Below are 25348 nucleotides of genomic sequence, written 5' to 3' on the forward strand. Positions count from 1 at the left end.
GCACCTGCCTCAGACACCTACCATGCTGTCCCAACAGAAGGGCCAGATTCTGCACCCTCAGCTTCAAACCCTGAACCTGACAGCCTGGCTAATTACCTGATCTCTCCATTACCATCCCTCAGTAAACAAGTGTTGGATGCCATTGTGGAGGCAAGGAGGCCTAGTACTAGAAAACCGTATGCTGAGAAATGGAAAAGATTCTGTTCCTAGAACCAAACTCAGGGGATGAGCACAGCAGCACTCAATTTACCTCAGATTCTTCAATACTTAACTGAGATGCTTCACAAGGGCCTTTCTTTTTTCCTCCATCAAAATTCATGCTTCAGCCATTTCAGCTCATTACAACACAGAACCACCCCTCTTCTTTCATCCACTGCTCAAGCAGTTCCTTAGAGGGGCTAAAAACTTAAGACCACCCAGGAGAGCCCCAACTCCAACCTGGGACCTTAACTTTGTATTGGAAAAACTCACTCTACCTCCATTTGAGCCAGCTGCAAATGCAGAGCTGAAATTCCTTTCTTGGAAAATGGCCTTCCTTTCTAGCCATCACTTCAGCAAGAAGGGTGTCTGAATTACAGGCCCTTATGGCAGTGGAGCGTTTCATCATCTTTCATGCGGACAGGGTGTCCCTCAGGACTAATCCCTCCTTCATGCCCAAGGTGGTATCCAGTGTGGCTCTTGATCAGTCTATTAATTTGCCAACCTTCTTTTCTAATCCACAGAACAAAGGGGAATGTATTCTGCACTCCTTAGATGTGCACGGACAACTTAGATTTTACTTGGACAGGACTAAACCGCTCAGGTGATCTGAACAGCTGCTGGTTGCATTTGCTGCAGTGGCAGAGGGGAAGGCTATTTCAAAGCAAATCATTTCTAAATGTATAGGCCATTGCATTCACTTCTGCTATAAGCACCGTGGAAAACCTACCCCACAGGGGATAAGACCTCATACAACCAGGGCTGCATCTACCTCCACAGCCTTTCTCAGAGGTGTCCCTACCAGGGACATCCTAGAAGCTGTTACCTGGAGTTCTGTACATACTTTCACCAAGCATTACCATTTGCCAGTTCTCTAAATCCAGAGCTGGCTTTGCCACTGCAGTCTTGCAGGGCCTTGTAGCTGGTCCTAATGCTGACTAATTTCCTCCTCCCATCTTTAGCTTTGGGAATCTACCCAAATGTGATGACTGCAACAGTGAAACACAAAGAACATAGTACAGTTGTGTACACTTACCATCAATGTAGATGTTTGAGTGTATTCACTGTTGCAGTCCTGGTTACCCTCCCTCTAGCCCCCTGACTTCTTTTGGCTATACCTCTATGCTTGTTTACTATGCTTTAAGCTTTTTGGTGTATTTGCTTTTTTGTTGGAGGGGGTAACCTTATTTTATATATATATATATATCTGTATATATATATATATATATATATATATATGCATGTGTGTGTGTGTGTGTGTATAAAATTGTTCTCATTGTGGGGGCACCTGACATCTGGGGCAAGAAAAAACTGATGTAATGGCGTCGGCTGCATGCTTTATACCCCTGACTACCTGACATCATGGAAGATGAGACAGCAACCAAAGCAGGACCCAAGACTTTGATAATCTGGCTGACCTGAGGGCTACTGCAAGCAGATAACCCAAATGTGATGACTGCAACAGTGAATACACTAGAGCATCTACATTTATGGTAAGTGTACACAATTGTACTTTTTGTACAGTTGCATATCTTCACTGCCTTCCTTCTGTTGATTGGCATGCATCCCCAGGGGCAAATTTCTCACTATATGGGAATTTTCATATTCTTGTTTTTTGTGTTATTCATCTTGGGTCGGGGTGATTTAGAGTCATAAGTTTAAATTAAAACTTGTAATTGTTTTGGCTGCAGAAAGCAATTTCCCCACAGACATCCACCCCCACTATCATTTTTTTCTCAGCCCAGATCAACACTCCTCTCCCTAATGTGATTACCACTGTCTGTCTGCATTGTGCCAGCTTCACCTTGAATGCAGTCAGGAGAGGGGCTAAATCTATCCAGTAATTCACACCTCAGAAGAGGGTGCTTGTTTGGCTTTGCACAACTTTGGCATCAGCCAAGGCTTTCAGGTACCTGCTGTGGCATGTCTGTTGTATTCAAATGAGACACTGAGGCACTGTGATGGATTCAAGTTGTGTATTGTACATAAACACATCAGGGGCTGTAACTGGAATATATATTTCAGCTAACTGACTGACTCATTACTTCAAACACACTCACATGTGCATCTCCATTCATGCTTGCAGTCACTCTGACTGTACAAGTGGCACTGATCTTGCATGTGCTCATTAACTTATATGCACGTGCTATATAGCTACAGTGGCTGACTAGGTACAATACACACAATGATCTACATCCTCCCTCTTTGATTTGTTCAACATGTAATAGGAGAATAAAATATTTTACAAGCTAGATATCACATCAACATTTAACAGCATATGAATTCAAGTCCAAATCACTGTGCATCTCAGATTGGGTCTGGAAATTCTACCCGATCTGGTCACATGAAAACTTTGACTGATTTTAGCAACCGGGACACAGTCCCTGGGGATTCTTACATTTGGAACTTCGGAGATTACATCAGGATTACTTGAAGATGCACTGCCCTCTGGAGTTTGAACAAGTATAGAGTCACTCTGAGAAATAGAGTCTCTGGCACAGGCAGTCTGCTGCATCACTGGTTCGGAGAGTGCTAATATGTGTCTTTGATGAAGTCCATTCTGTCTGATTGTATGATGTAAAGCGTCTGTCCTTCACAAATATTTGACAATTCCCACTTTGTCATATCCTTTAGATGTTTGCATTCTCATGCTCTCACCGTGTCTTTATGGTCTGAGAGGTTTGCTGGATTTATCATAGTACAATTTTTGTGTCTGTCATTATTTCAGAAGTTGAGTCTTGACCATTCTGTTATTGATTGCATATGGTGGACTCAGTAATTATTTACTGATCAGAAGAGTTGTTCTAGTCTGTCTGGACATTAATCTCGGAGCAGGTGAACCAAGCAAATTATCTCAAGGAATGTTTTTGAGGTTAAGTAAGTTAAGAAAAATATCGGTACAATCTCCTAGATTTCTCCAACAAGTACTTTGCACTTTGAACTGCATGCTCAGCTAATCCATTGAATTGCGGATATTCAGGACTACTAATAACATGGACAAAGTCCCAAGACAGCAAAATTCTTGAACTGCTGACTTGTAAACTATGTACCATTGTCAGATATGACTTTGTGCAGACTACTATGAACAGAAAAATGTCTCTTCAATTTCATAATGACAATGCTGGACATTAAGTTAGGAAGAAGGTCAATTTCAAACCAATTCGAGTAAGAGTCTACTAGCACTAAGTAAAGTTGACCATTTAATTCAAAAATATCAGTAGCAACTGTCGACCATGGTAGTTCAGGAATCTGGTTTAGCTGAAGTGGTTCTTTTTGTTGGTGCGATTTAGTACTGTTGCAAATGGAACATGCTGGAGTTTCCTTCTCTACATCTTTTGATGTAGAAGGCCAAAGTAATATGCCTCTTGCCCTTTTGGTTGAATCAGTACCTGAGTGACCCCAATGCAAAATTTTGATATATTCCTGTTGTAATACTGTAGGAATTACCACTTTAGGACCTTTCATAAAGATTCGATCATGAGCTTATCTCTGTAGGGAAAATACTTGTGTACTATATGTCAAGTGGTAAACTAGTTTGTCATGCTGGCCATCCTTGACTGATAACCTGTTTCGGCCTCTAACTGGGTCTGAACCTGTATGATTTCCAAGTTCATCAAAACGTGATTAGGAAAAATTTTTGACTTCCATGACTTCACAGTCTGCTTTTTCATTATCGTGTTATTCTGTTGTTTGTCTGGGCACTCTTGACAAAGGATCAGCAAGGTGTAGACATTTGCCGTTTGTATAGACAATATTGAAGTTGTACTTTTGCGATTTTAACATCATACATTGCAAGCTTGCTGGGGCTGTATGTATTGCTTTTTCAGAATTGTCACAATAGTATTTTGATCAGTCTCTATTTGAACAGGTTTGCCATAAATATCATGGAACTTCAAACAATTGAACACTACTGCCAAAAGCTCTCTTTCAGTTTGTGCATACTGCATTTCAGTTTGGGTTAAAGTTCTGGATGCATAAGCTACTGGTATGCCTTCTTAGAAACATGCTGCGCCAAGACCATATTTTGAAGTATCACATGAAAGAGTTAGAAGTTTGTGAACATCATACTATCTCAATGTGGGTGGACTGGCAATTTTCTGTTTCAGAACATGAAATGCTTTTTTGATGTTGTTCCAACCAGGACCAGTTTACATTTTTGCATGTCAACTCACATAACAGTGCAGAAAGCTCACTGAAGTCTGGGATGTACTTTCTGAAATAATTGACCATACCAAGAAAACGTAAAGATGTGACATTTTCTGGAACTGGCATATCAAGAATTGATGCTTGCTTAGATGGATCTGGTTGTAAGCCAGAACTGGTAAACAAATGACCCCACATAAGTAACTTCTTTCAGTTTGAATTTACATTTCTGAGGATTCAGTTTAAGATTTAATTCACAAGCATGGTCTAGAACCTTCCTGAAGTTTCTATCATGTTTGACTTCACAGTTGCCCCTACAATAATGTCATCTACTATAACAGCACATGGATAACCTGAAAAAATTTGTTCCAACGCACATTGAAATACTTCACTGGCACAATTTATCCCAAATGGCATTCTCAGTAATGTGTATCTACCAAATGGTGTACTGAAAGTAGTTAACAATGAAGATTTCTGATCCAGCGAAATTTGCCAAAATAAACTTTTTTCATCTAAGACCGAAAAAACAGTGGCTTTTGGCATGAGAGGGGGCTACAACTACTACTGTGTGCATTAGATGATGAGGATGTTTAAGTGCTTTAAGTCGCCCAGATCAATACATATTTCAAATATCATCTGAGCTTTTCTTATGAGCTACGATCATGGAGGATACCTATTCAGTCGGTTCTTTTACTCGAGTAAGGACACCTAAATTCACCGTTTTGTCAAGCTGTGCTTTTACTTTGCTCTACTTTGCTACTGGAACGTTCCTTGCTGTTCTGACTACTGGGCTTACTTCATATTTTAACTTCATGGAATATGTGACTGGAAGTTTGCCAAGCTCATCTGTGAAAATATCAGCATATTCACTAAAAATATTCGTAAAACTATCGTCGTTGAGGTGGCCACGGTGGTGCAACGGTTAACATTGCCACCTCACAGGAAGAGGTTCTACTGTTTGATTCTCAGCTGGGGCACCTTCTGTGCCGAGTCTGCATGTTCTCCCTGCAGTCACGTGGGTTTCCTCAGGGTGCTGCAGTCTTCTCCCACATCCCAAAGACAGTCTGTAGGGGGGTTGGACATTCTTAAGTTGGCCCTAGGTGTGACTGTGTGCTTGCGTGTGCCAGGCTGGCAACTCAACACCGTAAAACTCCACTGCCAATTGTTTTGGGGACCGTTGTACAGCTGTGGCGACTCCTAATGGGAAAAGCAGAAAGGAGAAGTTCAGACTTGTATGGTGGACCTCTTTATTAAATGAAATCAATCCCATTCTCAAACTGTCTTTGAGGCCTGACAATGACTGCACGTGTCTTTTGACTATGTAAAACTGCAAGTCATAGCTGTTCCCAGCAGAATGGCATGTGAGAACTACAGTGCCATCAGTTTGAATCTCTTCACCACCATAAGCAACTAGTTTGCTGAATCAAGTTTCTCACCAACTCTTACTTTGACAAACATTTGTACTGATACAACATTGCAGTTGGATTCAGTGTCTACTTTACTTTAAGATCTAGAGGTTTCCCATTAATCTGAACAGTACAAAATATTTCACTCTTTGCTGCCAACTGATAATCTACTATGTTAACTGCTTCATCAATCACAGAGACACCATCAACAGAGAAAGTTTATTCACAGCTTTCTATCTGATCTACTTGCTTCTCAGGAAGCTGTCTTTTTAATAAAAGTATATGCCACTTTAGACTTCCAAATCCTTTTGAAATGATTCCATACATTTGTGACACTTCTTCTTTCGGCTGCTCCCGTTAGGGGTCACCACAGTGGACCATCTGTTTCCATTTCTTCCTGTCCTCTGCACCTTGTGACACTGCTGACCAAAAACTAAACACATGTTAAGTTGTCAATCTCGCCTTCATTCTTGCTGGATGGGTTCGGAGCCGATCCTCGGCTCCAACTCGGCACTTGCTAAGCTCGAGAGCTAATTTTACCAGCTCGAGGCAACCCTATATCCCATGATGCAAGGCGGAGATTACTCCGATCTCGTTTGCCGCTTCGCTAATGAGGTGCCTTCTTTTACCAGCTCTTGGTAAGTGAACTTTTCAGAGACTTTAGTCTACCCCCCCCTTTCATTTTATATATATATATATATATATATATATATATATATATATATATATATATTATATTTTAGTTAATAATCGACTCACCTTAGCCCTATTCCCGTCAGTGTTCCCTTCTTTTTGACTAAAAATTCCCTTTGTCCCTAGTCAGGCCTTAGGCCTTCCCCTCCCTAAATTTTTTCTGTCAGGGATTGTTTGTGTGTGACTGTCTGTTTTCCCTGGTTAATTTAATTTAATTATTTTAAATTATTTTGTTGGACTGAGTGTTGTTGTGTGTGATTGTGTTACTATTGTTCATCGACACAGTTATGTCGAAGGACACTAAGGTCTCAGACTTCAAGAAGTGTGACTCGTGCTGTCAGAAGATGTCTCTGACAGACAGTCACACTTCTTGTGTTTATTGCCTGGGACCTTGGCACCTGCAGGACTCTTGTGCTATCTGTCATGCTTTCAGCCCAAGAGTCCTGCAGGAACGAAAAAATAAACTTATATTAAGGGGCTTATTAAAGCCTGAGAGCTCCCAGACTAAGTCAGTTCCGGGGAAGCCCTCGAAGCCTGTTAAGCCTTCGGCTCAAGCTTCCAAGCTGTCTGCTTCAGGTCCTTCATCACCAGGCTCGAGATTGGCTCCGGCCGGAGCCGATCTTTCCATGTCAGTCTCAGTATCGGCTCCATCCGGCGCCGATGCTACTAGATCAAGACACTCAGTGTCGGCTCCGGCTGGAACCGACGTAACTTCGGCTCTGATGGCTCCATTGATCTCAAGAAAGAGATCTCGATCCCCTTCAGTGGAATCCATACATTCGGCTCCGAGATCGCCTTTGCTGTCGGAGCGGAGCCATCGGAGCCGATCTTCTCGGTCATCCAGGCTATCTGATCACGACCTTGAGAGAGTGGTGAGTAGACTATTAAAGTCTCAGGCATTGGCCCAAATACTCCATAGCCCATCTCAACAGATGGTAGCTATATCACATCCACCGAGCATTCCTCCTCCGACTCTCTTGCAGAGTTCGGTGCCGGAGCTCCTCGGAACCGGTACCGTTGTGACTTCGGAGCCGATACCACCCCTTTCGGCTCAGTCGTCCTCGGCTCCGATTTCCTCTTTGAGACCTTCATTGGAGGGATCCGGGCGTCTAGTCTCTCTCGTCGGCTCCAGGGGGTGAGTGGCATCGGACCCTTGTCCCACCCTGTTCTCCCTCTCGGAGCTTCGGCGTTGGTGAGCTCGGCCCCGACATCTACCTCTGAGCCTTCCCTCTCGGTGAGGCCTGGGGTTCCTATCTCTTCGGAGCGGGAACCTTTTGGTCTCTCTGATGGGGGAGCCTTCGGGGTGATGAAGAGTGTACTAGCCCCTGGGCTTAGTCAACGGACAGTTCCATCAGCTCCTCCCACTACAGTGCCTGCTGACGTCTCTTCCCACTCTCTTGCTCCCGGACCCAGAGATCCAACGCCTCAGGTTTCCCCATTGGGAATATCTTCCTCTTCCGAGGCTTCTCCTGATCCGTCAGGAGAATCCCCCCCCCCCTGTAAGAGGACATGTAAGAGGAAACATTTAGACTCCCCTGAGTCTACTACATCAGATACTGACTTGGATGAGTTGGAGGGGCCCCCAAGGTCCTCCTCTGAGGATGCCTCATTTTCAGACATCCTTGAAATCCTTAAACAGAGGGGGAACTGGCCCTCCCTTAATCTCTCCGAGGACGAGTCAGTATACCTGGAGGCATTCGGATCTCGACCCTCCACCTCCTGGGTGTCTCCGCCTTTCGACCCTCTCATGGAAGTAGTGGCTCGGAAGGTGTGGATGGCTCTGGATTCGGTGGAACCTACCCCCAGGAGACCTTCCAAATTTATTACAGCCCCACAAGATAGACAATACTTAACAAAAGGTGTCCCAGTTGATGCCATGGTGGTGGCTGCTGCCACCAAGAAGGAATTAGCTGATCCTTCAGTACCTGTTCATCCTCCTAATAAGGATTGTAGGACTATGGACAGGTACGGTAAGCAGATTTTTTCTTCAGTGACTTTTGCCATGAGATTGCTGAACTACTTATGCCACTTCACCCGCCTTCAAAGAGATGTTCTTAAAGAGTTGGGAGAAGTTTTACAGGATCCGTCAGCTGCTGGGTCTCAGGATAAGATTAGCTCACAGCTAGGAATCCTTAACTCCATTGCTAACTCCTCAATGCGGCTCATTTCTTACGCAGCCGATGGAGCGAGTAGGGCCGCAGGCACAAGAGTGGCTTTAAGGCGTCAGTCCTGGATGCGGCTTTGTAATTTTGCAGACCCCTTCAAGGCGTCTTTCACAAACTCCCCTTTTGATGGCTCGAACTTATTCGGTCCTCAAGTGAAAGACACTTTGACTAGATGCGAACAAGATGGCAAGACTCTTTCTGCCGTAGGAGTCCGTTTCTCCACCCCTTTTAGACCTTACCCCAAAGGACAGAAGGGAGGGAAAATGTGGTTCCGCAAATCTCAAGGAGTCACGCCTGATGCACAAAGTCAGTTTACCCCCAAAGGCAGAGGGGGTAACAATAATAGACGCCGCCCTAGGGGCAGATGGGGTCCGCAGAATCAGGGTAGCAGAGAGCCTCTTTCTGACAAACCCTTCCAGCATCCCTGAGATGTTGCCCGATTGTCCGCCTTCGGAGGCAGTCGGGGGAAAATTATCGCTGTACCCAGTAGCCTGGCTTTCCCTTTCTCAAGACAAATGGGTACAGTCAATTATATCCGAGGGTTACAAAATTCCCTTTATTCAAACCCCAATTCAACAAAAGGGAACCCTTCCAGACGTTCCACCCGGTCAAAGGGAACTAGCGGTACTAGAAATATCAAAACTGCTAGTAAAAAGAGCCATCCAGCCAGTCACAGCGGACCAAATAGGATCCGGAATCTACTCAAGGTTCTTTTTAGTTCCAAAAAAAGACAGGGGACTGGAGACCAATATTAGATCTGAGCAAACTCAGCAAGTTTGTAAAGAAATCAAGATTCCGGATGGTCACGCTTCAGTCCATTCTGCCCTTTCTGGGCAAGGACAATTGGATGTGCTCGATAGATCTTCAGGATGCATACTATCACATAAAAATTCACAGATGCTCCAGAAGATTTCTCCGCTTTCGGCTGGGGACCAGTCACTTCCAATTCAGAGCCCTGCCCTTTGGACTCACTACAGCCCCCAGAGTGTTCACCAAGTGCATGACAGTGATTACGGCTCACCTGAGACGTCAAGGATTCCAGGTGTTTCCATATCTAGATGACTGGCTCCTCACTGCCACCACCAGGCATCAGCTTCTCCAAGCCAGAAATTACACCATTCACACTTGCAGAGGGCTAGGAATTTCTGTAAATTTCGAAAAATCTGCCTTGTCAATATATTATTTTATAGGCACAAATTTGGACACCGTGTTGGACTTCCTAGCCGACATTTTTAATTCAGGATCCTCCTCTTCCACAGTGAAAGTTCAACTGGCAGCCATTTCAAATTTTCATATAGGCTTTTCGGACCACAACATTATGTCACATAAACTTTGCAAGGCATTCCTTCGAGGTATCTTTTTATTGAAACCTCCTATTAGAGACCCCCCCACCACAATGGGATCTAAATTTAGTTTTAACATCCTTGATTCTTCCCCCGTTCGAACCTGCAGCTGCCTGTTCCTTGAAATTGCTTTCTTGGAAGACACTTTTTCTAGTTGCCATTACATCTGCCAGGAGAGTATATGAGCTTCATGCTGTCTGTGTTCACCCTCCCTATCTAATATTCCACAAAGACAGGGTATCCCTAAGAACTAATCCATCTTTCTTACCAAAGGTGGCATCTCAGACTAACCTAAATCAGTCAGTTGATCTTCCAGTATTTTTCCCGAATTATTCTGATAGAGCTGAACAAAAGTTACATTATCTCGATGTTCACCGTCAGCTGAGATATTATCTGGATAAGACAAAAATTTGTAGGAAATCTGATCAACTTTTTCTATCCTATGCAGAGAACAGGAAAGGCCTTCAAGTTTCTAAGGTAACTTTATCTAGGTGGCTGTCTTCCGTGATCACTTACATTTATCAGCTCATAGGCAAAGAGTTGGTTTCTAATCCAAAAGCCCATTCTACCAGAGCTCTAGCTACATCTACAGCTTTTCAAGCTAGACTTCCAATAGATACTATTTGTGCAGCAGCCACATGGGCCTCTCCTCATACCTTTGTCTCGCATTACAAATTAGATTTGGTCTCCAGAGACCGAGCAAATTCTGGTTCCACCGTTCTCAAGAGTCTGTTCCGTTGAGCCACCCAGGATAGAGGTGCTAGGGGTGCGGTCCCATCCAGCAAGAATGAAGGCGAGATTGACAACTTAACATTTAGAAGTTATGTACCTACCATAACGTTCCATGTTAGTGGTCTTCTCTCGCCTTCTTTCTTGCGTCCCGCCCTCCTTCCCCCTAGCCTGGTCAGACCGAGAAGATTATACATTTTCTATAAGAGGTTATTACCTTTTTCTAGCTGTTCAACTCCTACTGTCACTAGATTATGTGGATCCTTTCTAGAGGGTTGTGATGTTATTTAGTATTTTTTATTTCTTCCTCCTAGGTTGGAAGAAAATACTGCTATTTCTTAAGCTACCAAACGAGATCTGCGTAATCTCCGCCTTGCATCATGGGATATAGGGTTGCCTCGAGCTGGTAAAATTAGCTCTCGAGCTTAGCAAGTGCCGAGTCGGAGCCAAGGATCGGCTCCGAACCCATCCAGCAAGAAAGAAGGCGAGAGAAGACAACTAACATGGAAAGTTATGGTAGGTACATAACTTCTAATTTTCTCATTCAGGTTCATAACTACCTCCACAATTATGACAGCTAGCAATAAGGTTGGGTGTTGTGGCCCCATTCTGTTTATATTTCTTTTTAATCTTGGCTTTTTGTTGTACACTATCGACATTCGCACTGGCAGACACTGCATGCATGTTTTTTCTTATTCATAAGCATATTTGTATGCTTTTCTGTAAGCTTATATATTTGACAAATCTCAATGGCATTGCTGAATTAAATCCATGTCTGGAAGCAAAATCTTTCTCACTGCATCATTATTAACACCACCTACAAGCCTGCTTTTTATCAACTCTCTCAGATCACCTAATCTGCACGTTTTTGCTTTATATTCTGTTATAGTTTCACCAGGCTTTTGATTTGTTGTGTAAAACGTGCCTTTCCATTGTAATATTAATTTGAGTGTTACACATTTCTCTAAATTTACTTTTTAAGCACTCACGGTCTTCCCTGCAATTCAGTCTGTGTCACAGTATGGCAGTTCTCTCTCTCCCCTGCATATAAGGCAGGTGCATACGCAAATGAACGTTCCCTCTCTATGGCCTCCGAGGCAGCTAAATTAAGAAGTATGAATGCCTTTGTATGTGCGTCTTTATCATAAAATGCAGCCTATATGAAAATATATTCTTATTTATTTATTTTATTATTTATTTATTTTACATTTGTTGACCGGGCTAGTCTAACTGGATATATGTCCATTTTCAGTAGAGGCCCGGGGAGAAAAGCTCCAAGAATGAACAGTGACAAAGTTAACAATATATAAAAGACATTCAAAATCATAATGCAGAGGTAGCATTGGTCAAAAGAAAAATTATAATAATAAAATTTTAAGCAATAAAAGTTATACTACAAATTATACTAAAAAATTGTACTAAACGCAATGGTAGGTATGAGCAATACCAAATAAGAGAGAAAAGCCCTCATGTTTTATTCTCTTACTATGAAGAAAAGAGTAGTAACTAGATTTGGAGGCATAAGTTAGAGGAGTAGGGATAGGGGTAAGAGCAGGAAGGGGAAAAATACATCAGTCTGGGTTAGCACAAGGACAAAGCCAATGAGTTTTAAGATATTCTTTAAGATGTTTTTTAAATAAAGAAGTGGAAGCAAGGGTTGATAATTCAGAAGGAAGCTGATTCCAGTTTTTACCTGCTGTGTTTGTGAAGAGAGTGTCACCAGCTTTGTTGTTGGATTTAATCGAGGAAACTAGGAGCTTATTAGCAGAGCGTAGTGTAGTCAGATTTTTGTATGGTATAATCATATTAGTGAGGATAGGTGTGTTGTTGTATAGGGTCTTTTGAGTGATAAGTAATTGTTGATGGAGTATATGGTTCTGCAGTTCTAGCCATTCAAGTTTTTTGAGGTTGAGGCAGTGGTGAGTTTTAAAGGGGGAGCATGTGATGAATCTAGCTATGCTATTATAACAGGTGGAAAGTTTGGAGAGGTTGTTTTTAGATAGGTTAGTGTATATAGCAGAGGCATAGAAAAGGGTAGAAATTAGGTGGGTCTGGGCAATAGTTTTCCTGGCAGAAGGGGTAAGGAAGGGTTTAATTCCATAGAGGGTACCAAGTTTTTTGTTAACTGATTTTATGGTGGAGTTGATGTGGTCATCATAGTTGAGATGATTATCAATTGTTACACCTAGTAGGCGGGTTGTAGTATCTGGGGTTATGTTGGTAGCATTGTTAGAGGTTATAGAGAAGAATGCCTTAGGTGATTTAAGAGTTGGGAAAATAGCAGTAGTTTTGTTTTTTGGGGGTTTAGGAGGAGGTAGTGTTACATGAACCAGTTTTCAACATTCTGAAAAACAGTTTGGGTGAGGGACTGGAGAGAAGCTACGTTCTTAGCTGTACAGATTAAGGTGGAGTCATCTGCATATTGAATGCAGGTGGCTTGAGGTATGTTCATGTGCAGATCATTAATAAATAAGGAAAAAAGAAGGGGACCTAAGATAGAGCCTTGGGGTACCCCAATATTTACTGGAAGTAATGTAGACAGATGTTATCCCAAAGAACTGCTTGCTGTCTATTTTCCAGATACGACCTAAACCATTTTAAAGCTTGTGGATCAAGAGAATGGGCCTTTAGTTTATCTAGAAGTAGGTTATGGTTAACCATATCAAAGGCTTTTGACAGGTCAATAAAAAGTGCAGAGGAAAAAGAGTTATTGTTACGATTTTTATTTATAGAGTCGGTGAAGGATAGTAGGGCAGTTGTGCTATGGAATGGTCTGAAGCCATGTTGGCAGTTAGCTAGTAGGTTGTATTGTAGTAGGTGGTTAAGTAATTGTTTGTGAATACATTTTTCCATTATCTTAGCCAATGGGGAGAGTAAGCCAATAGGTCAGTAGTTAGAAAGCTCAATAGAAGATCCACCTTTATGTAAAGGGATGATGTGAGATACTTTCCATATGGTAGGGATTTTGCCTTCTGAGATAGTTATGTTAATAAGGAGAGAGATGGGATAGCATAAGGCTTTTGCGGCAATTTGTAGGTATTCAGATGGGAGACGGTCAGCAGAAGGGGTGCAAGGTTTCAGTTTTTGAAGTAGCTTACAGATGAAAGATGTAGGTGCAGATTGTATTTGAAAGGTAGGAGATGAAGTCTTGGAGGTGTTTAGTGGGGAAGCAGTAAAAGGTGGTAAAGAGTTGGCTAGTGTTTGAATGGCTTCTGTAAAGTAGTTATTAAAGGCTTTGGGGATCTGGTTGGAGTTATTGTGATTAAAACCTGCTGGGGCTGGACTAGTAGAGTGACCTGGCTGAAGAAGTTTGTTTATCCCTGACCAAAATTTTTGTGGAGTATGTTGGTTAGTTTGTTGTAGATGAAGGTAGAAGTTTTTTTTGTCTCTAAGAATATCGTTCTTGGTGGCATTTCTTAACTGTTTAAAGTGGAGGTGATCTGATGGATATTTGGTGGCTCTCCATTTAGCCCAGATTTTATTTCTGAGGAGCATCTTTTGCCTAGTTTGTTTTGTGAGCCATGGGGCAGATTTGGTTCTTATTCTAATAGATCGATAAGGTGCATGGAAATCTAGGATTTGAAGAAAGGTATTGTTAAAGTAGGTTACAGCCTCATCAAGTTCAAGATGGGTCAGTGGTGACCAGTCACAAGCTTGCAGTTGCTATCTGGATTAAAGAGTTTTTTTTGAGCAGGAGTTTTTAAGATTAAGGTTATTTGGGATGTGGACTTTTTGTCTAGTAATGTAGGTAAGCATATGGTCGCTGATATCATCAGGTAGGGTTCCTGAAGTATAGATTTCAGGGTGGCTGTTAATAAGGATCCAGTCAAGAGTAGTTTCCTTACTACTAGGTTTATGGATTCTAGTAGGAGTGGTTATTAATTGTGAGAATCCAAAGAGATTTATGTGATTAGTAGGTTTAGGGGAACTACAGGTGGACCAGTCAATGTTAAAGTCACCCAGTACAATGGTCTCCTGAGGTAATTGGGTAGAGAGGTAACTAAGTAAGTTTTCAAGAGTATTGGTATTGTTACCAGGGGGGAGATAGATACAAATTAGATAGATAGATTTGGAGTTATTGATTTGGAATTTGATAGTCAGGATTTCAGATTTGGTATCTAATGATGGTAGTACATTAAAAGGAGAAATTTGGAGAGTAGATTTATAGAGAATTGCTATACCTCCACCTTTTTTGGTTTTACGTTCACATCTGAGGATGTTATAGCCAGGAGGGCTAATTTCCTGGTCTAGAGTAAATGGTTTTAGCCAAGTTTCTGTAAGACATAGAATATCAAATGAGTGCACCTCAAGGAGTGCATGGAGGTGGGAAATTTTATTGTTGATGCTTCTAATGTTAAGGTGAGCTATCAGGAGAGAGTTAGGTGGTTTAGTTAATGTAGAATTCACAGGCAATGTTACATTGTTAAGGTTATAGGTATAGTCAGTATTGGGGCCAGGGTTTGGATGAATGTCACCATCTAGGAGGGGGTGTTGCTGGGGATATAGTAAAAATGTAGGGATTTTGTAGAAATTATTAAAATTCTTTTTGAAATTCTATTTGAAAATGAAGCAAGTAACATGGGTTGCTCTGTGATATTTTGGTAGTATATAATTAGAGGTACAGGTTATATTACTATGTTTAAGGGAATAGATGAAAGAAGATGTAAAAGTTTGTTGGAAGTTATGGCTTTGTTCAGGTAGAGAAAGATTTTCAAAGAAGGTGAGTGAGTAAGGTATAGTAAGAGAGGCTATCGTGATAGTAAAGAGTAGTATGTTTGTGAAAATAGTTTTGTGTGTTGGGGCCATTGTAATAAGTAGTTATGAGTTGTGAGTAGTTTGTGTGGGTAGGTAAAGTAAAAAAGATGAGAGTGTGTTTCAGGAGATAGACCAGGGTGTGAATTATGTAAATAAGAAATAGGTAGTGGTTATAAAGGAGGTAGAATTGAGCAGTAGTACAGAGAGTGATTAGAAAATGTGAGGGAGTAGTTCAAAAGAGAGGTAATTAGTACTAATTAGGAAAGAAAGAGATAGGGGAGAGGCCTAATGATGAAAAGGTTTGTGATGGGGTGAGAATAAGAGGGGAGTGGTTAGTGAAGTATAAGTTTAGGAGCACTAGGGGTGGGTGGGGGAGCGGAGTGAGCCCGCAGGGCGAACGGAGCGGGTTCCAGCCAGTATAGGAAGAGGTTGCAGAGACAATCAGGTATGAAGCAGGTTCCAGGAGCAGTGAAGATGGTCAGTAGCAAGTAGAGTTTGGTTGGGCAGGTTGGAGGTAGAAATGGGTAGAGGAGTTAGAGGAGATAGAAGAGATATAATGGAGCTATGGGTGTAAAGGGAAAGGGATAATAGCAACAACACAAACGCAGGAGGTTTATCAGCTAGTCAAGAGGAGCAGTCAGAGACAAGATCCAGAGAAGATGTTAGGAAAGAGTGGGGGGAGAAGTAATAGCCTGAAGTTACCTAGGAGCACCACCTAGTGGGCAGAAAGCGGAATGCAGCAAGGTAACTACAATAAAGGTAACTGTGTGGGGGAGCGAAAGGTAATGGGTATATAGGGGTATGGGAAAAGGGCAGTAGAAACGCAGATACTGAGGGGATATGGCTGCTGGTAACCTGACTCAGTGGCTTAAATACTATCTCTGTGTGAAACAAGATAGAAATTGCGCAAAACAGTCAGCCACCTATATACAGTACAGTGTTAAATTAAGCATATATATGTAGAGAACTACGACTAGGTTGTGACATACTTTCCAGTCCATTAGGATCAGGTCAGAAAACAAATCACTGGGCAGCAGAAACTTTGGCCAGGCTTTAGAGTGGCTGGGAAATGATTAAAGGGGTCCTTAAAGACCAGGCAAGTTCTTTAGTGCAGGATAGGAGGAAGGGAGTTTCCAGTCCATTAGGATCAGGTCAGAAAACAAATCACTGGGCAGCAGAAACTTTGGCCAGGCTTTAGAGTGGCTGGGAAATGATTAAAGGGGTCCTTAAAGACCAGGCTGGTTCTTTAGTGCAGGATAGGAGGAAGGGAGATGACAAACAATCCTCTGGTATCAGGGAAACTCAGCAGCCAGGGCAAGAACAGGGGTAATAAAGATTTCTTGCTCAAACACTCGCCATTTCTCAGCAATATTATTGTCAAACATCAGCAGTCCAGGTCTACAAAATCTCTCTGCCATAACAAATTGTGCTTAAATATAAGCATAGACCAAGTGCTTGTAATTATGCCCAAATGCACAACAATCTCTTTGAAAAGGCTTCTTTAACACTGTGAACACTCTGGACACTTCGGATACTTTGAAAAGTTTCAGTTAATGCAAACAAGTAGCACATTGTGAAAAAATGTGATCGTTTTAGCCTTTTCATACATTTTAACATTTCAGAAATTATTTTGAACACTGTTGTATTTATTTTGAGTACTTTTGTCAGTATGTGTCAATTTTGGACATTTTGTTTATCTTAGTAATTATTTTGAAAGTTTTGAATGCTTTGCCAATTATTCTGCAACTGAAAAATCATTTAAATGGGTTTAGGTACCTTTGAATAACCACTGACCTGTTTGTGAGTTGGCTGCTGTATATTCCTCCACTTCTAACTGCGTGCCTTATGGTTTGCGAGTTGCTTCAACTTCAGATCCCATCTTTACACCATTTCACATGTCTCTTGTATTCAAATGAGACACTGAGAAACTGTGATGTTTTTTTGTTTTTTGCACGTAAACATATCAGGAGCTGTAACTGGAACATATATTTAAGTTAACTGACTGACTCATACTTTAAACACACTCGCATGTGCATCACCATTCATGCCTGCATTCATTCTGACTATACAAAATGGCACTAATCTTGCATGTGCTCAGTAACTTGTATGCATGTGCTGTCTAGCTACAGTGGCTGACCAAGTACAATACACATGATCTGCACCTGCCTCCAGAGTGGAAGCATACATCATGGGTAGAAATGAGGACAGTCTATCAAATACCATCTTAGTCAGGTGACATCCAACCCAGTAAGGCACTTTTACAGACACTGTCTTTGGAATCTGATTTTTCTGAGGCTTCTGGCACAACTACTGTGCAGGTTACTGCTATTCTGGCTAAATGCATGTGCTTCCAGACAGAAGTTACAAACACTGTTGCAGCCAAGGCTTCAATCAGAGCCATGACATTTGATGCATTGCAGTTACTGAGAGTGAGGGTAGAGTGTCCTCAGTAGTGAATCGTGAGGAGGTTCCTGGAGGCAGAGTGAGGGGATCTTGATTAGCAGAGACAGAGACCATCACAGTGGTGCTTCCCGAGTTAATGAGGCTTAAAACACCAAAGACGAAGCTGGTGCCTGCCAGTTTACTTTTGTTATGGCCCAACAGAGCCTTAGCCCCATCCATTTCCCAGTATCTTTTCCAGCTGGTTTAGGACTTCATGACCTTTCTCAAGTCCAAGCAATCTGATTTAGAAATTCGTGAGGGGTCAGGGGCTCCCACAAAGAAAAGAAGTGCAAGTCCTCTGTTGGGGAATTTGGACACCCCAGATTCTGGAGCAGATAAATTGGCTTACGTGTGCAGATTTCCTTTTGTTCTGTTGATGAATCTAACACCAAAGACACCTTCTTCATGTAACCACAAACAGAACATGCTGAGATTCACACCACAATAAATATATTTATTTAAAGGAACACCAATCAAAACAATAGACAGGTTAAGTGCATTCCAACCATAAGGATCTTTATCAGAATGTGTTATCATAATTGTGTGTACCTTTGTATGTAAATGCACATATTAGAAACAGTACTATGTGAATTACGCTCGGTCTTTATCAGCCAGCATGGTTTTCAGGGCTATGACATGTGAAACTTGTATGCTCAAGTACTAGGTGCTCTCCAGTCCCACCTTAACGACAGGACAGATGTGATAGAAGACAAAACCTGAGAGTAAGTGAATATTGGATCTTTGTAACCTTTCTGCCCAGGTTGAACAAAAAAGTTTATTTGATGTGGCATGTGATGCAGTAGAAGCATCATGCAGTGCAGTAGCTATAGGTACAGTTCTGTAGAAACTTCTTCAGAACTAGTCTAGAAGTCTGATGAAGTGTTTTAAGATGAAAGAGTTTACTTCACTGTCCATGTTGATGTAATATTTTTTTTTCTTTTCCACTAGTATATTCTTCTCCATTGCTGTTATGGGCTGGTTTTAAAGGTCTTGTTTGGTATGGTCCTAGAAGAAGCCTACTGTTTTACTGGTTATGTAGAAACATGCTTGGCTGAAGGCACATCCATTGCCAGTACATGTGAAAACTAAGCTCTCTTAATGCCCCACTAGTCAGTAAGCTGCTGTTTGTACCACTGACTGAGCAGGTGTTTAAAAGGCTGGTAGAAGCAGTTAGTGAAACAGCTTTTTCACTCTCATGCTCTGCACAGTAGGAGCTCCCCACTAAAATGTGGCCCTTCCAGATGAGGCTGCATAAAGAAAATCAGTTGAAGGGAGAGAAGCTAGTTCAAGACAAAATGGCAAGCTAGCTAAAAAGGGATGTCTGGGGACCCTCCGAGCCAGGACTTTCGAAAGGAAAAGCTATGACTAGACAGTGCTCCTGCCTTCCCATGTCCTTCAAGTTCTACCCCAACTCAAAACCACTTACCCATCCACTTCTTCCCGAAAGTAAGAGGTCATCTGATATCCAGTTTGAGTAGAACAGGTTTTGCCATTGACATTTTATACCACCTCACAGTTGGGAAACTACATTATTTCTTTGATATTTTTTTGTAGGTAAGGCATTGTACTGTAGCAGCAATGCCTATAATGAACATCCGTGTGAGGTGACAACACAGCAGTACATGTTCAACTAGTGGGATCACTTCCTACAGTACAGGATCTTGCTGGTTGCCTATTTATTTATTTCATTTAATTTCCTGGAAGATCCTGAGGACTGGAGTTCTAGTTTTACTTTGGATCTCTGTAACATTCTTATTTGCAAACCTGTATTTTGGTATGTGTGTGCTCTGGGAGCAGTGGCCAGTTTTGCACGATTGTTTTAGGTAAGAATGCCCCTCCAATTTTCTTATGAGGCATCAATGAACAGTAATACTAGCTTACAAGTAGTTTACAAAGGTCTCTGTGGGTTTTGCAAAGCTGAGGTTCAGGGACTGGATATTTCCCCTAGCCAAAGCAGACTGCCAGAATTCTTTTTCACTAGAAAGGTTTGGAATAAATATGTAAATGGCTCCTCCTTTTAAGTTGTACATCGGGCCAATTTCTGGTGCAGAGGAACAACTTTGCTTTTGGTTGATGTCCACAAAAGCTTTGCAAGTTGGACCAGAAGTGCAGATATACACCCTTCTAGTATTTCCCATTGATAAGTAGTAATACTGCAGCAGTGATCAATATACTTTTAATATGTACTGATGATGTAAGTTACATACACAACTTTACTTTCTATCCATCTTTTGCGTCTGCTCAAAAAATAAGAGGTGTTTATGTACAGATGTTCATCGTGCATACAGCTGCAGTCATAACAGATGGGTTTTCCTGCCGTCAGGCGGGTCCTTGGTCGGCCGAATTCCAAAGTCTAGGTCCGGCGTCGGTTGTCGTTGCTTCTTCCCTGACATCAGTGCTACAGGTGTATAAAAGAACCAGCCGACGCCATTTTCATCAGTCTTTCTTGCCGCGCGGTGCCCGAAGCAGAAGCAGTTTCCAAGTGCTGGTTGGTCAGCTCCTGAGATTACGAATATTTTTCAGCCGAAGACTTCTTGAAAGCTAAGTACCCCGTTAGGGAAACTTTTCTTGCCTCAGACCGATGTCAGACAAAGTTAATAATTGCATTTCATGTGGGAAGCAAATACCGCATAAGGATTTCCGTTCCCTCTGTATACCTTGCTTAGGCCCAGACCACGACGTCTCGGCCTGTCGTTTTTGTGCTACATTCAACAGACGCACTATTAAGCGTCTGGCGGAGTTCGCCCAACACTGTTTTGGCAAAAAGTTTAATTACAACATGTCGTCAGATACTCCCACTCCAATTTTGAGTAAACGATGTAAAGATAAGGACCGACATACGAGGTCCGCGACTTCTACCGACACCACGCTAAAGCCGATTACATGTGCTCCGGTTCTCAGCGAGGCGCCTACGCAGCCCCTGACTACCGATGACACTTCATTAGCAGTGTCTTCTGTGCCCGAGGTCGCAGGCTCTTCGGCCCACACCCCGACTACAGATACCGAAGCCACTCTTGGCGGGGAAACTCAGAGTTCAGACAGGCCTGCCACCTCTCAAGGTGTCTTCAGGCCTTCTTCTTTTTCCGTTAAGGCTTACACTAAATCTAAAGCAGCCATGCATTCTAAAAGACAAGCTCCACAGGGCCCCTCTCAAGGCCCCATGCCTAAAAAGCAGATGCTCAAAATGGCTGAGGATTTGATTACTCTTATCAGGGTTCTCAACCCCTCGGGCAAAGACCCAGAGTGGAGGAAGAATACCCTTCCTCGACCAGGCCTCCATTACTTCAGAGCATTCTGAGGACCAGGAACATTCTTACTCCCCTTTCAAGATTCTGATGCAGAGGAGTCCATTCCTCTGTCTCCCCTGAGGATTACTCTTTGGGGAAACCTTGCATACCTTGAGGGAACACTTCCACTGGGAAGGACAAGAGTACTCAGACTCCAAGAAAAGGCTCAGGGATTTTCTCTTGCTCCCTCAGCACAGGCCTCTGGCTATACCTCCTGTCTTAGACATACTAGATGATGTGTATTCAGAGGCCAGCCTTAACCCAGATTCTTTACCTCCAGCTCCAGTCAAGCCTGACAGGTATTACCGGGTTCCTGATTCACACCAATTCCTATACAAAAGCCATGCGGCTGACCCAGAAACTATTTCACAGGGTCCCAAGGGAATTAAGGCCTCCACTGCCAAAAATCCGTTACCTTCAGAGAGAGATTCCAGAGCTTTAGAAAGGTGGGGGAAAAAGGTATACACCTCGCCCACTTTAACCATGAGGGCATTAAACTGTCAGTTCCATATGTTAAAGTATCAACAGCTTTTGTTATCTCAGTTGAAAAGCAAAATGTCACAACCTTAACAACCAGACTTGAAGGAGTTGCAGGATTTGTTGCATAGTGCAGAGCAAGTGGGTAAACATACCTTGCAATGTGGTTTTGATGCTTTAGAGGCCTCTTGTAGAGCTGCTGTTACAGGATCAGTCAATGCGTGAGACATGCTTGGCTCAAAGAGCAAACCTTACCAGATCATGTCAAAGCTAAATTACTAGATGTACCTCTTCAAAAAGATGTATTGTTTGGTGTTAAAGCTGAGGAGGTATTAAAGAAAATGGAGGAAAAGGCAAAATCAATGCAAACAGTGAAAGATTTCCTACAGGTACAACCGCCACTTTTCAGTAGAAATTGGCCTTCAAAAAATTGGTCCTTTCCAGCCACGGACAGACCTCAAAGAGGTAGATACAGGCGCCCGAGAGGTAGAGGGCAATCTCAAGGATCATTTAGAGGCAGACAATGGCAAACACCTACACCAAGAGGGGGTGAGGATAGTTCACAGCCATTCAGAAAGCAGACCCAATGACTTTCCCCTTCGCATGCCAAGCAAGGCTCAAATGGCAGCAGCTTTAGGCGGAAAACTGGCATTATTTTCAAAAAATTGGCATATTGTTGCAAAAGACAAATGGATCCTGGACATTATAGACAGAGGCTACAGGTTCCACTTTCACACCCTTCCAAAAATGAGAGGCATGCCAAAACTGCCACACAATCAAAGGGCAGAGGCACAAAAACAAATTTCAGATATCATGGACATGAAAGCTATTCAAGAGGTACCTGCACAAGAACAGGGTTAAGGTTTTTATTCCAGACTATTCCTGGTACCAAGGAAGGGCAAAGATTGGAGACCTATTTTGGACCTATCCATCCTAAACACATATTTACTCCTACCAAAGTTCAAGATGCTCATATTACAGCAGCTTCTTCCCATGCTGGGCAAGGAGTCTTAGCTGGTAACATTGGACCTCAAGGAGGCATACCTGCATGTCCCAATCAGACAAGATTGCAGAAGATACCTCAGATTTCTTGCAGGTTCATCCCATTATCAATTCTCTGCATTACCCTTTGGCTTATCTACTGCGCCCAGAGTGTTCATGAAATGCCTGGCATCAGTAATTGCCTTCTGCAGACTTCAAGGGATACAAATATACCCATATCTGGATGACTGCCTGATCCAAGCGGACAGCAAACACACTCTTCTGAAACACCTGGCGTTTGTAATAATGTTGTTGAAATCTCTGGGATACACAGTCAACAAAAAGAAATCAAGCCTAATGCCCTCAAACAATAATTTTCCTGGGTGACAGCTTGGATGCCAACACCCAGATGGCCTACATCACGCCAGAGAAACAAGGGCAATTAACTCAGTACTTCAGAAAACTGGCAACCTTCACCAGGCTGACTGCAAGGAAAATCCTGCAGGCTCTGGGATTCATGGCATCTTGCATCCTGCTAATCCCATGTGCAAAGCTGCATATGAGGAAACTTCAATGGTACCTAAAAAACTTATGGTCTCAACACAGCCACAGTTTGGAAACAATCATACCACTGATTCCATGTCTTCAAAAGGAATTTCTGTGGTGGGCTCAAACATTCCAAAGAAACATAGGTCTCCCATTCTGCAAGCCTCAAGCAAATCAAGTCATCACAACAGACGCCTCGGACTACGCCTGGGGGGCACACATGACAGATCGGTGCCTTCAGGGCAAATGGTCACAAAAAGAAAAGCACCTACACATCAATCAATAGGAAATGCTAGCAGTAATAAATGCTATTATGGCTTTCAAAGACCTGCTGCATCCAGGCCAGCTATTGATAAGAACAGACAACACCACAGTGATGTGGTACATAAACAAACAGGGAGGAACTCATTCATACCCCCTGTGCAGACTAGCCATGTCCCTTTGGAACACTGCTCTGGAATTGCAAATCCAACTTCAAGCACAATTCCTGCCAAGGAAGGAAAACACACTGGCAGACAACCTGAGCAGAAATATGACAGATCCACACGAATGGAAGTTGCATCCTCAAGTTTTTACAATGATAATTCAAGCATGGGGAAGGCAGACATAGATCTCTTTGCCACCCACAGAAATTATCAATTGACAAAATTCTGCTCAAGGACCTTTCATCCACAGGCCTGGAAAGTGGACGCATTCTCTTTCAGTTGGACAACAATGACGGTTTATGCCTTTCCACCTCTTCCACTGCTGGCCAAAGGTCTATTAAAAGCCAGAGCAGACAGACCAAAGATGATTCTCATTGCTCCAGATTGGCCAAGACAACACTGGTACCCACTCCTGAGGAGCCTGACGCATTCCCCACCATGGATCCTGCCTCTAATGCCTCTTCTACTGACTCAGCACAACTTCAAAACTCTTCACAGTCAGCTGAAAACACTCACTCTAGCCGCATGGAGGATTCCTTAAACTCACAGCAGACCCTACTCTCCAAGGAGGTGCAGGATGTCATTTTGGAGGCCAGAAGACCTTCTACTAGAAAAGCCTACGCCGCAAAATGGAAACGGTTTTGTGCCTGGAATCAGAAAAAGGATCAGAATCCTGGAATACTGAATTTACCTCAAATACTACAGTACCTAGCCGAGCTGTTAAGCAGTGGACTTTCATTCTCCTTCATCAAAATCCATGCCTCAGCCATTTCTGCAGAGTACAACACTGATCCTCCTTTATTCTCTCACCCTCTCTTAAGACAGTTCCTCAGAGGGGCTAAGAATATAAAACCCCCAAGGAAGCAACCAGTACCTGCTTGGGACCTCAATTTCATTCTAGAAAAACTAACCCTGCCTCCTTTTGAGCCAGCTGCTTCAACAGATCTGCAATATTTGTCATGGAAAACAGCCTTCCTTCTAGCTATCACCTCAGCACGCAGGGTTTCGGAACTACAAGCCCTCATTGCTGTGCAGCCTTTCATCATTTTCCATCAGGACAGAGTTTTCTTATGAACCAATCCTTCATTTATGCCAAAGGTAGTATCCAGGGTAGCTTTGAATCAGGCTATCCACTTTACCTACATTTTACCCTAATCCACAAAACAAAGGGGAGAGGCTACTACATTCCTTGGACATTCACAGACAGCTCCGTTATTATTTGGACAGAACAAAGCCTTTCAGAAAATCAGAGCAACTGTTTGTGTCCTATGCTACAGGTGCTCAAGGGAAGCCTATTTCCAAACAGACAATCTCAAAATGGATAGCCCACTGCGTACGCTTTTGTTACTCTATTCATGGTAAAACTGTACCTACAGGCATCAGATTTCACTCCACAAGGGCCACAGCTACCTCTGCAGCTTTCCTCAGGGGGGTTTTTACCAAAGACATTTTGGAAGCAGCCACTTAGAGTTCTGTACATACTTTCTCCAAGCACTATCACCTACCATTATACTCCAAAACTAGAGCGGGCTTTGCCACTGCGGTCTTGCAGGGCATCCTGGCTCCTCCTAGTTCCACTTAGTGCCTACCACCCCTTTATTAGCTTTGGGATTCTACCCATCTGTTATGACTGCAGCTGTATGCACAATGAACATAGTACAGTTTTGTACCTACCATAAATGTAGATGTTCGAGTGCTAATACAGCTGCAGTCCAGGTTTCCCTCCCTCCTTCCCCTCTTGGGACAGACCTAATGGCT

At 42.7% G+C, this 25348-nt stretch overlaps 1 protein-coding gene across 4 annotated transcripts in view; it reads left to right on the plus strand.

Moving 5' to 3' along the window:
* WDR61 (WD repeat domain 61) overlaps window positions 1-25348 on the plus strand; it is a 334576-nt gene that overhangs the window by 179864 nt on the left and 129364 nt on the right. The window lies entirely within an intron of this gene.

Source organism: Protopterus annectens, chromosome 7.part0, assembly GCF_019279795.1.
Source record: "Protopterus annectens isolate FY-2018-M chromosome 7.part0, PAN1.0, whole genome shotgun sequence".
In the NCBI taxonomy this organism is placed as follows: domain Eukaryota; kingdom Metazoa; phylum Chordata; order Ceratodontiformes; family Protopteridae; genus Protopterus; species Protopterus annectens.